The 12,349-nt window shown below is 36.7% G+C and overlaps 1 non-coding gene across 1 annotated transcript; it reads left to right on the forward strand.

The window, feature by feature from the left end:
• The first annotated feature begins 11,776 nt into the window (after positions 1-11,776).
• LOC132648823 (small nucleolar RNA SNORA48) lies at positions 11,777-11,920 on the forward strand. The gene has a single exon (XR_009587226.1). It is a non-coding gene; the product is annotated as a small nucleolar RNA SNORA48 (small nucleolar RNA).
• Positions 11,921-12,349: the final 429 nt, after the last annotated feature.

Consider the following 12,349-nt stretch of genomic DNA (forward strand, 5'->3'; position numbering starts at 1 on the left):
TTCATAGAATTCTCCTATGATTTCCATGTTCTATTAAAGGCTTAACTGTGTGTATGTCCTGAACAAAAGGCATTCAATATACACTTATCAAATCAATACTGTATTCAGTATACTTACACACACATACACCACGGTAATCTTAAATCCTAATTGATATATATTTAAATGTTATGCGCACTTACAGACATTCTTAAACTTACATGTTTTCAATCACGTTGTATGAGGATAGCATTAAACGATAATTGACTAAATTATTTATAATCCAATTGTTATGATTTACTAACTTTCATGACCAAGTACATTTCAATTTAAATTCATGATTTAATTTGTATAACTATTATTATGATTACAGTACCAAAATTATTAAGAAGCATTTTAATAAAGTATTATTTAGCATCATTTTAGACTTACATATACATTGAAAGGAAGACATTTATCATGAGTGTGTGGCAGCTACACCTGTCATATGTTCTATTCAGAATGTTCATTTGATATATTTGTTCAATGCACCTTGACACATGTGCATTACTATTATTCAAGTTCAAAAAGTTTATATTTTAAGCGTTTTTGCAAATGTGTGATGATACTATGTCCTAATTTGTTTTTCTGTTGCTATGATAAAGCACTGACTACAAGCAACTTTGGGAAAGAAAATGGTTATTTGGCATATGGGTTAGAACCTCCTCACCTCCCCAAAGGAAACAAAGTCAGAAACCTGAATGCCAGAATTAAAATAGAAGCCATGGAGAAATTCTCTCTAATTACTTTCTTGATTCCTTTGGCATGAGCAGTTTTTCTTATACAATTCAGGGACACTTGCCTAAGAATCGCACAGCCTTCTTACATTAATTAGCAGTAAAAAATAAAAATAAAAATCTCACAGACTTGGTCACAGGCCATTCGTACACTGAGTTTTCTTCTTCCTAGGTATGTCTAGGTTTGTGTGAAGTTGAGAAAAACTAAACACCACCCATTGTATGTACAAAAGCACAATTCTCATTTTAAAGCAGATAAGATACAATTTATTTCTGGAGCCAAATGCCAAATGTGAGTGACAATGGCCTAGAAACAGATTCAAACACTATGTTTCTCAAACACCATGTTTTACTATAGTAAGAGTTCCATGAAATTTTATACTCACAGAACAAAAAGAATCATAAATCCAGACACTTCAAATAGATTCTTGGAAACACTAAGTAGCTGAGTTCCAGAAAACCCAGGGAATCTCAGCTGTCAGCCTGACATGCTGACAATAGGGTAGCCTTGTTTTGGTCCATGGCAGCTAGTGCTTTGTTAATATGTCCCAAAGGATTTGTGTCAAAAAATATCAAATCTGTACACCTAAAGAAGATAAACAGGGGATCCGGGGTAAGATGATCAATCCTTCATTAGAAAGACAAATGGGATGGACAATGGAAGTAGAAGAAAACAAGTAACAGGACAGGAGCCTACCACAGAGGGCCTCTGAAAGACTCTACCTAACAGTGTATCAAAGCAGATGCTGAGATTCATAACCAAACCTTTGGCAGAGTGCAGGGAATCATATCAAAGAACGGAGAGTTAGTATGAGCTAGACAGGATAGAAGCTCTACAAGGACCAAATATATCAGGGCACAGGGGTCTTCTATGAGACTGTTTCTCCAACCAAGGACCATGTATGGATATAACCTAGAACCCCTGCTTGGATGTAATCCATGGTAGATCAGTATCCAAGTGGTTTCCCTAGTAAGGGGAACAAGGACTATTTCTGACATGAACTCAATGGCAGGCTCTTTGGCCTCTCCCCTTCCCCAAGAGAGGAGCAGCCTTGCTAGGCCACAGAGGAGGACATTGCAGCCAGTCCTGAATATACCTCATAAGCTAGGGTCAGATGGAAGAGGAGGAAGACCTCCCCTATCAGTGGACTTGGAAAGGGGCTGAGAGGAGATGAGAGAGGGAGGGATGAGGGAAGGGGCTAATGTGATTAATATAAAAAATAAAAATTATAAAAAATAGTTGTATTTATACAAATTGGTGTATACATATTTTAATGTAATACATATCAAACATATATGTTTGAAGATTAAAAAAAATATATTGTCACACACAGAGGCAGACGATGGGTTTCTCTTAGGGGTGTTAAAGTTGTCTCAAGATAATTTGGCTCCTTACATGCAATATTCTAAAACTCTCCAATAAAGTCTTTCTCAACCTGTGCTCAGTCCTGTGAATCTCCCTTCTAGGAAATGTTGACCACAATATACTACGTAATGTACAAATGTCCCTGTGCCCTGCCCTTCGTCCTTGTTTTCTCTGTGAGCCTAGCCTTTAATGGCTGAGCCATCTCTCTAGCTTTCCCTTCTTCCTTGCAACCATTGACAAGCACTGAAATTTTGAGTTCGAAGTTTGGCTTTCTCAAAAATGTCAGGTAGTTGCAATTATACACTATAGAGCATCTTAAATTATTTCTTCACTCAACAAGGTTTGAAGACTCCTCTGTGTCTAGAAAAACTACATGATCATCTGCTTAGATGCTGAAAAAGCATTTGACAAAATCCAACATCCATTCATGTTTAAAGTCTTGGAGAGATCAGGGATACAAGGCACATATCTAAACATAGTAAAGGCGATATACAGCAAGCCTATAGCCAACATCAAACTGAACAGAGAGAAACTTAACTCAATCCCACTGAAAGCAGGGACAAGGCAAGGCTGCTCACTCTCTATCTCTTCAACAGAGTTCTTGAAGTCCTAGTTAGATCAATAAGACAACTAAGGAAGATAAAGGGAATACAAATTGGAAAAAAAAAAAGAAGTCAAAGTGTCACTATTTGCAGATGATACAATAGTATACCTGAGTGACCCCAAAATTCTATGAGGGAAAACTTAGAGCTGACAAACACCTTAAGCAAAGTGGATACAAAATTATCTCAAAAAAATCAGTAGCCCTCCTGTATAGAAAAGACAAAAGGGCTGAGAAAGAAATTAGAGAAACAACACCCTTCATAATAGCCACAAATGACATAAATACCTTGGTGTCACTCTAATCAAGCAAATCAAACATTTGTATGAAAAAATTTTTCAGTCTCTGAAGAAAGAATTAAAAGAAGATATCAGGAGATGGAAAAATATTCCATGCTCATGGCTAGGCAGGATTAACATAGTAAAAATGGCCATCTTACCAAAAGCAATCTACAGATTCAATGCAATTCCCATCAAATTACCAACACAATTCTTTACAGACCTTGAAGGAAAAATTCTCAACTTTATATTGAATAACAAGAAACCCAGATTTGTGAAAACGATCCTCTACAATAAAAGATCTTCTGGAGGTATCTCCATCCCTGACCTCAGGCTGTACTATAGAGCAACACTAATAAAAACTGCATGGTACCGTCATAGAAACAATGGATCAATGGAATCAAGTAGAAGAACCTGAAATAAATCCACACACTGATTTTGACAAAGTTGCCAAAACCATTCAGTGGAAAACAAAAGATAGCATCTTCAACAAATGGTGCTGGTCTAACTGGATGTTCACATGTAGAAAAATGCAAATAGATCCATACTTACACCTGCACAAAACTAAAGACCCAGTGGATCAAAGACCTCAATATAAAACCAGACACACTAAACCTGTTGAAGAAAAAGTGGGGAAAATCCTTGACCTCATTGGCACAGGAGACTACTTCCTGAACAGAACACCAACAGCACAGGCTCTAAGAGCAAAAATCAATAAATAGAAACTCATGAAACTGAAAAGCTTCTGTAAAACAAAGGACACTGTCCTTAGAACAAAAATAATGCTTACAGATAGGGAAAGGATCTTCACCAACCCTATATCTGACAGAGGGCTAATATCCAGAATATATAAAGAACTCAAGAAGTTAAACAGCAACAAATCAAGTAGTCCAATTAAAAAATGGGGTACAGAGCTAATCGGAGAATTCTCAAAAAAGGAATATTGAATGGCAGAGAATCACTTAAAAGAATGCTTAATGTCGTTAGTTATCAGGGAAATGCAAATCAAAACAACCCTGAGATTTCATCTTACACCCATCAGAATGGCCAAGATGAAAAACTCAAGTGACAACACATGCTGGAGAGGTTATGGAGAAAGGGGAACCCTCCTCTCTTGCTGGTGGGAATGTAAACTTGTACAACCACTTTGGAAATCAATCTGGTGCTTTCTCAGACAATTAGGAATAGTGCTACCTCAAGATCCAGCTATACCACTCCTAGGCATATATCCAAAAGAGGCTCAAGAATATATCAAGAACATTTGCTCAGCCATGTTTGCAGCAGCTTTATTTGTAACAGCCAGAAGGTGGAAACAACCCAGATGTCCCTCAGTTGAGGAATGGATACAGAAATTGTGAAACATTTACACAATGGAATATTATTCAGCAATAAAAAACAAGGAAATCCTGAAATTTACAGGCAAATAGTGGGAACTTGAAAAGATCATCCTAAATGAGGTATCCCAGAAACAGAAAGACATACATGGTATATACTCACTCACAAGAAGATATTAGATATATGATATAGGATAAACATACTCAAATCTGTACACTTAAAGAAAATAATTAAGAAGGAGGATTCTGACTCTGGCTAAGATGCTCAGTCCCCATTCAGAAAGGCAAAGAAAGAAGATGAACATCAGAAGAGAGAGAAAACAGAGAACAAGACTGGAGCCTACCACAGAAGGCTCCTGAAAGGCTCTACCCTGTAGGGTATCAGAGAAGATGCTGAGACGTATAGCCAAACTTTAGGCAGAGTGCAGGGAATCTTTTGAAAGAAAGGAGAAATAGTAAGACCTGGAGAGGACAGGAGTTCCACAAGGGAAGCAACAGAACCAAAAAATCTGGGCACAGGGGTCTTTTCTGAGACTGATACTCCAACCAAGGAACCTTCATGGCAACAACCTAGACCCCGTGCTCAGATGTAGCCCACGGCCGCTCAGTCTCCAAGTGGGTTCCAGTTTCTTTTCTGTTGTCTCTCTTTTTGAAACTGAGTTATGCACTACTCTGTTACATGCCCTGGCCCTGAGAAATTCTATTTGCAAGCAGTTTGGGGGGAGGTGCATTTTGAAGATGGAGGATGCTTTTGAATAGTATGTCTGCAAACAACGCTCACTATCCAACAGAACTCTTGCAGCACACAGACTGATATTGACTTATTTCTCACAGTAGAAGGAACGTTACCCTGTAAATTTATCAGACTAAAATGAGACTGCAGAGGTTCATGACAAGATTAAAATCACATCAAAAATATGAGAATTAGTATTAGTAATAAAGATTAGAATAAATTACCATGTGATCACCCCAACTAAATTATCAAGATAGGTAGAATTATCAGTGTTGCTCTTGGAAGCTCTGTACCTTATGAATTTATTATCATCTGATAACTTCTCGTAAGGTATCAAAACATAACTTGCTCATCCATGTTCTAGCATACTGTGTTCATTATATATCTGAAATAAATTACAATTTTATGTATTTCCAGTACATAAATTTTTCTGCAACTTAATTTTTCTGGTGCTTTCTTCAAGTTTGATATACTTGTTAGGACAAAGTGAAAACTTCCAAACCTTAAGCTTGCTGGACGAGACCCTGCTATGAGGGCACTTTTAATTCTTTTATGCTTCGTGCCTTAGAGATATTATTATATAGCTCATTTAGGAAAGCTTCTTCTACATGATTTCTGCTCTCTTTATTTTCCTGCTCAAATTGGATAGTTTCTGCAGTTACTGAGACAGTTACTGAACTCAGTCAATATTGTTCTCTCCTCTTAGAAACGTTGCAAATTTTTTCCAAATAAGAGTAGACGAAGCATAAAATAAATTCACAAACCCTCCAGCTAGTTACATCAGGACAACAACATGAACACAGCGTTAGGGTCTTAAGGGTGATATTCAGCATCTGCCATTGATAAGTATTAATATTTCGCACACAGCTAAAGAGCTGGTATCAGAATCTGAAAGCTTTCCTCTAAGTGATTTCCATTTTTCAGATGCCAGATGGAAATACAACATCCAATCACAGTTTTGAACAGTTAAGCATTGGTTTCTGAAATGAAATGTGTCATTTCTACTTGGCATGGTGGTTCATGCCTGAGGCAGGACAGCTAGCATGAGGGTGAGATGACCCAAGTAGAGAACTTGTCTGAGGTCAGCTAGGGTGGCATAGCTAGTCATAGTCTCAATAAAGAAAAACAGGTGTTATTTTTAAAAAGTAAGGGTTGGGTTTATTCCTGTGTCTCATGTCACTCATCTAATGGCATTTATTTTACAAATATGGATGGTTATCACGACAGGTTAGGCTGATTACTAATATTAAAAGCAGTACTAAGAAACAAATTTGGCGCCTGCATGGTCTGAGTCAGATCCTCTGTGTATAAATTATAGTTTCCAGTTCAGTGAATGACTGGGTCTCTGAATCATGTACCTTCTCTGAGAATCTTTTGTTCATTGTTTTTTCTTGTCTGATTACAATGTCATAGTTTTTATTTCATTTTATTACATTTCATTTTATTATATTCTTCCTAAAGTGAATGAATAAATGGAAAGGTTTGTTTTGTTTTTAATGACTGATTGAAAATGATTTAACAACTGAACTGTCACTTATTCCTTTTGGGAAAAAGAAAATCAATTTTCTCCAATAGAGTGACACTGGTAGTAAGCACTCAGGGACAGGTCTTATGTTCAGGATAGTTGATTATCATATAATGGACTCCATGACAATGTTTTTATTCTTTTTATCATTTACAGTTTAGTGTTTTTATTTTCTTTTGAGGTGTGTTTTACTTTCTTTTCTTGGTTTCAGTGGGGACTTTGTCTTTGTATTGGCTTTTGTATGTATTTTTTAATAAAGTAGTGAAATTTGGGTGGATGTGAAGAGGGAGAGGATCTGGAAGAACTAGTGTAAGGAGAAGAATATGATCAAAATGTACGTAAATTTAAAAATTGTTTTAAATAATAAAAATATAATTATAAAGGAGAAAATTGCAAAAAGAAAAACAAAATTTTCTTTTGCTTATGTAAAAAAAATTGGTGAAACTTCTTTTCTTTCCAAACAAACAAATAAACAAACAAACAAAACAGCTCCTTTTGAAAGTTGTACTCCATGAGATAACTTTTTAAGAATTCAACACATGCTGGAGAAGATGTGGAGAAAAAGGAACCCTACTCCTTTGCTGGTGGGAATGTAAGCTTGTACAGCCACTTTGGAAATCAATCTGGCACTTTCTCAGACAACTAGGAATAGCGCTTCCTCAAGATCCAGCCATACCACTCCTGGGCATATATCCAAAAGAGGCTCATGTACACAAAAAGGACATTTGCTCAACCATGTTTGTAGCAGCTTTACTTGTAATAACAAGAAGCTAGAAACAACCCAGATGTCCCTCAGTTGAGGAATGAATACAGAAATTGCTGTATATTTACACAATGGTATACTCAGCAATTAAACATAAAGAAATCATGAAATATGCAGGAAAATGGTAAGGTATCCCAAAAGTAGAGAGACATACATGGTATATACTCACTTATAAGTGGATATTAGACATATAATATAGGATAATCATAGTAAAACCTGTACACCTAAGGAAGCTAATTAAGAAGGAGGATCCCAGGTAAGATGCTCAATCTTCATTCAGAAAGGCAAATGAGACAGACATCTGAAGAGGGAAAAAACAGGGAATAGGTCAGTATCCTATCATAGAGGACCTCTGACAGACTCCATCCAGCAGGGTATCAAAGCATATGCTGATATGCATAGCCAAAGTTTGGTTACAGTGCAAGGAATCTTATGAAAGAAAGATGAGATAGGAAGACCTGGAGGGAACAGGAGCTCCACCAGGGGAGCAACAGAACAAAAAATATTTGGTCACAGGAGTCTTTTCTCAGACTGATACCCCCACCCAAGGACAATTCATGAAGATAACCTAGAACCCCTGCACAGATGTAGCCCATGGCAGCTCAGTCTCCAAGTGGGTCCTGTAGTAAGGGGAACAGAGACTGCCCTGTCTCTGACAGAAACTCAGTAGCTGGCTCTTTGATTACCTTCCCCTGAGGGGGGAGCAGCCTTACTAGTCCACAGAGGAAGACAGAGATGCCAGTCCTGATGAGAACTGATAGACTATAGTCAGATGGAAGGGGGGGGGAGGAGCTCCCCTATCATTGGACTGGGGAAGGGGCATAGAAAAAGAAGAGGAAGGGAGGGTGGGATTCGGAGGGGGTGGGGCTATAGTTGGGATACAAAGTGAACAAACTGTAACTAATAAAAAAATAAAAAGAATAATAATCTGAATGAGAAAAATTTATTCTATTTATAGTATTCTTCATCAAACAGTTTTTATTCACATTTGGAGTTACAAAATGATATTTCAGAAGCAGTTGTCAAAATTATTAAATTACAGTTCATGACTTCCATCCTTGCTGTGAACAAGAAGCCAGAGATCTAAAGCCATGTCTGTAAGTAATAAGTAAAATTAATATAGAGAATGTCCTTTGGGAGAAGTAGCCAAAACAATAGGCACTGATTAATACCAAGAACGTAGACGTGTATTAATGACAATAAACATTAATACTTCCTTATATCGTCCTTACATCAGCTTTGTAATAATCCACAATGTTAGAGCATTATATAGTGTCATGTAACGAAATAGATGAAATTATTCTTATTTATACAAAACACAAATGTGCATGCACAAACATGCATGCACACACACATACAGATGTATATACATTTTAAAATTTCCATTCACATTTAATTTCTTCCCATTTAGGGAAAACTGTTAGTTAATTCATTCATAAGTCAAAAGCAGTCTGTTCATTTAGTTGTAGTCATGTGTGAACAAAGCTCAAAGGTGTCCATATTACCAGTTATCCAATAGATTTCCAGTGATGACATAAATATCACCTATCTACCCTGTTCAATACATTGTTACCAATTGCATATGGTGATTTAGAGTTGGCGTGGTTAACAAATGGGGTTTTGACATTATAGTTGTGTTAATATAAATTTAAAAGTTACAGTCACACGTGGCCAGGTGGGACATACTCTCAGCCAGGAATATCAATTCTGTACTTGCAGGTTTCTCCCTTACTATCCTTTCCCAGTGGTATTTAACTATGGCTTTACCATGGATTACTCTAGAGATATTGAAACACATCAACATTTTAGCATCACTTTGATTACTGTAGCGTTAATCTATTGTTAAATAATTGCTACAGCTTATGTGCAGATTCAAAAGCATTCCATTCTTTTAGTAAAGGTAAAATCTTTTAAAATAGAGTTTATTCAAGGATTTGCACTAACGGGTAAAATGGTCTCAGAGGAGGTATCCATCCCAATCAGGGATTCTCAGAAAGTGCTCAGTGAGACAGAAGAGCCACAGGATGCAAGGAAAAGGTTTGTTATCAAATTAGCCTGAGAAATTCAGGTGTAAACCGCATCAAACACATTTATTTATTGCAGGATTTCTCGGAGAGTTTAAATGCTAATGTTTGGAGAATTTTTAAGCAGCATATAAGCTATACTGATGTTGTTTTCTCTCTGAAACTTATTTGGTCACAAATTACTATGGGACACTCTTCTAGAGAAGTGTTTTGCCAAGGATAACTTATAGAACAGAGATATTTACAATGCGGCTTGTGAAGTAAAGAAATTCTCTTGTCACCAACTTAAGTTTCATGTTACTAAGGGAGCTGATGAGTTTCCTCATTATACTTGTGCTAGTTTGTTTTCAATGGATTTCCTCACTAGACTTTCTTTAATATTCAGATTCTGGGTTTTAAATTAGGTCTGTAGAGTAATGCTGAACCCACTCTAATAGCCTCTATCATTTTCAAGAACCATGAGGGAGATGAAATTTTGTCCTCCTTGCAAGCTAACGAGGTAGCCTGTCACAATGTCATGCCTGTGGATAGAAGGCAAGGCTCCTCTGAGCTAGAGACAGAAAATGTACAAGTGATGGCACGGCAGGCATTATTAATTTCATGTTCACATCAGTTCCTTCTGACCCAAATCCCTGAAGCAACCATGCAGAGAGACCAAATAAATGCTGTGCTCACAGGGCCCTACTGCACAGTTGAGACCCTGATCCTAAAGAGCACCCCATTTTTATACAGTGTTGACAGATCCGGGTAATGTGTGCTCCAAAAGGCATACATTATGCTGTTTCAAAACAAATATACCCTCTTCCCAGTTAAACAGAACTATTTCTATCTTCTAAGGCTACTTTTCACATTAATAACCTTGAACAAAGTCTTGAACAAAACCAAAACTATTATCAATACTCTTAAAGGTGTTTAAATGATTGAAAGAGCCATGTGGTGTTACGATCCAACCTGGTTCTACAGCTATATTACACCTCCAAGGTCCAAGAAAATTAAAATGTAAATCCTATAATATATATTAAAAAGAATCTTCGATATGTTAAAATGTTCTAGGCCTGAAAAATGGAACTCTGCTTAACAAATAAGTAAACACACAATAAACAAAGTTCATGTTTTTTATTTGAGTATTTTAATAGCTGTTGTATTTTAATAGTTTTTGATAATGTTCACCTCTCATTTCTCCTTCCAATTTATAGAAATATTTCCAATATGTCCACCTCCCAATTTATCTCCTTTTCTTTATTTAAAAATGTATATTTATATTACTGTAAACAATTGATATTATTCATATGTCCATGGGTTGGAGTTATCTACTGATTCATGATCTACCTGAAAGAGGTCTGATATATCCAATTTATCCAGCAACATTTATTGACATTACTGTTTACAGCTTCTGATTCATACTTTCTCATCTTCTTTTAAAAATTGATAAATTGTATTTTTTGGACTTATATCTGGGTCATCTAGTATATTTCATTCATCTGTATTTCTGGTTTTGTTCTGTTTTGTGTTTTTTTCTTTGGTTTTGATAATTACATGCTGTTTTATTACTATTGGTCCACTATGTATGTAATCATCATCATTCTTTTCTTTATAAATGAGAGTTGTTTTGTTTATAAAGCGGTTTTTGTGTTTCCATATAAATTTTAAGATAGACTTTTTAATTTCTTAGAGAATATATATGGATTTGGCCACAATTACATTTAATTATTTATTGCTTTTTCTTGAATATTTTTATTCTTCTAAACCATAAGCATTGGAGGCCATTTTATCTTCTACTGTTATCCTTGATTTCTTTCTTCAATATTTAAAAATTTTATTCTGGAACTTATTTATTTCCTTGGGAACCCTAACACAAACTCTCTCTCTCTGTATATGTGTGTATGAGGGGGGTTAGGTTCTTATTACTAGAAATGGCTATTATCACATAAATTCCTCACTAGTAATCATAGAAACATACCAGAAGATTAAGTTAAGCTCTTCTTGGATAACCAGGTAAACATAAATCATGCTTTCATTCTTTTTCATCTGATGGTACGTAAGCTATTATTTAGCTTAAACAATGAAACTTTTCTTACAAGATTTGTATTCTTTAATTCCATAATAATGACAATAATATTAATAAGCAGCAGCATTACTATTATTATTATGAAGCTCATCTTTTAATTATTTCCAGTTTGGTTCCCTATATTCAAATTCAACATTTGGGCATTAAACAAAATCTTTCTTTCTTTCTTAAATACATTGAAATACATTGCCTATGATTTCAAGAATGTAAATTTAACTCCAGATTCAAGGCTGGAATCATGGTTATATATTTCATAGCCATACTGACAAACAACTGTGAGACTCATTTAACAGGACATGAAGAAAGATGGCCATTAAAAGATTATCAGATTCCCCTGGCGATGGGCAAATAGAGCCCTTGTTGGTGGTATTGTTCTTATATCAGTCAGGGACAGAGCAGATGGCAATGCTTTGTTTATCCTAGCTTGATGCCTGGCTTTGTGACCAAAGCTATCTTATGCCTAGGATTCATAAAAATCAAGCCAAATCAAATCCTGACAGCATAGTGCAGAAAGAGGAAGACAGATGAGACCCCTGGACCTCCACTAATGGCACAGGCAGGCCATGGACACCCATTTGCTGCCATGCCATGCAGCATAGATGGAAGATGTCACCCAGTGGACCCACCAGCCATGTACCCTGCCCACAGCAGAAGCCTATCATCTGTTCTTAGGTGGTGGAGGAGGGGAGTGCTCTCTGTCCCCTCACCCTTCACCACCTGCAGCAAGGGGAGAACTGTTCCCAGGGTCATGAGAGCAGCTGAACTGGTCCTGCCTGCCTTTTGCCTCCTGCAACAATCAGGAGAACAGGCCCTGCACCTCACCTGGGCAGCACAGTAGAGCTGGACCCGACTGAGGAGAGTGGGTAAGCCAGTCTTAGGAAAAGGGTCCTGGAGACTCTGCT

The sequence above is a fragment of the Meriones unguiculatus genome, chromosome 17, assembly GCF_030254825.1.
Source record: "Meriones unguiculatus strain TT.TT164.6M chromosome 17, Bangor_MerUng_6.1, whole genome shotgun sequence".
Lineage (NCBI taxonomy): Eukaryota > Metazoa > Chordata > Mammalia > Rodentia > Muridae > Meriones > Meriones unguiculatus.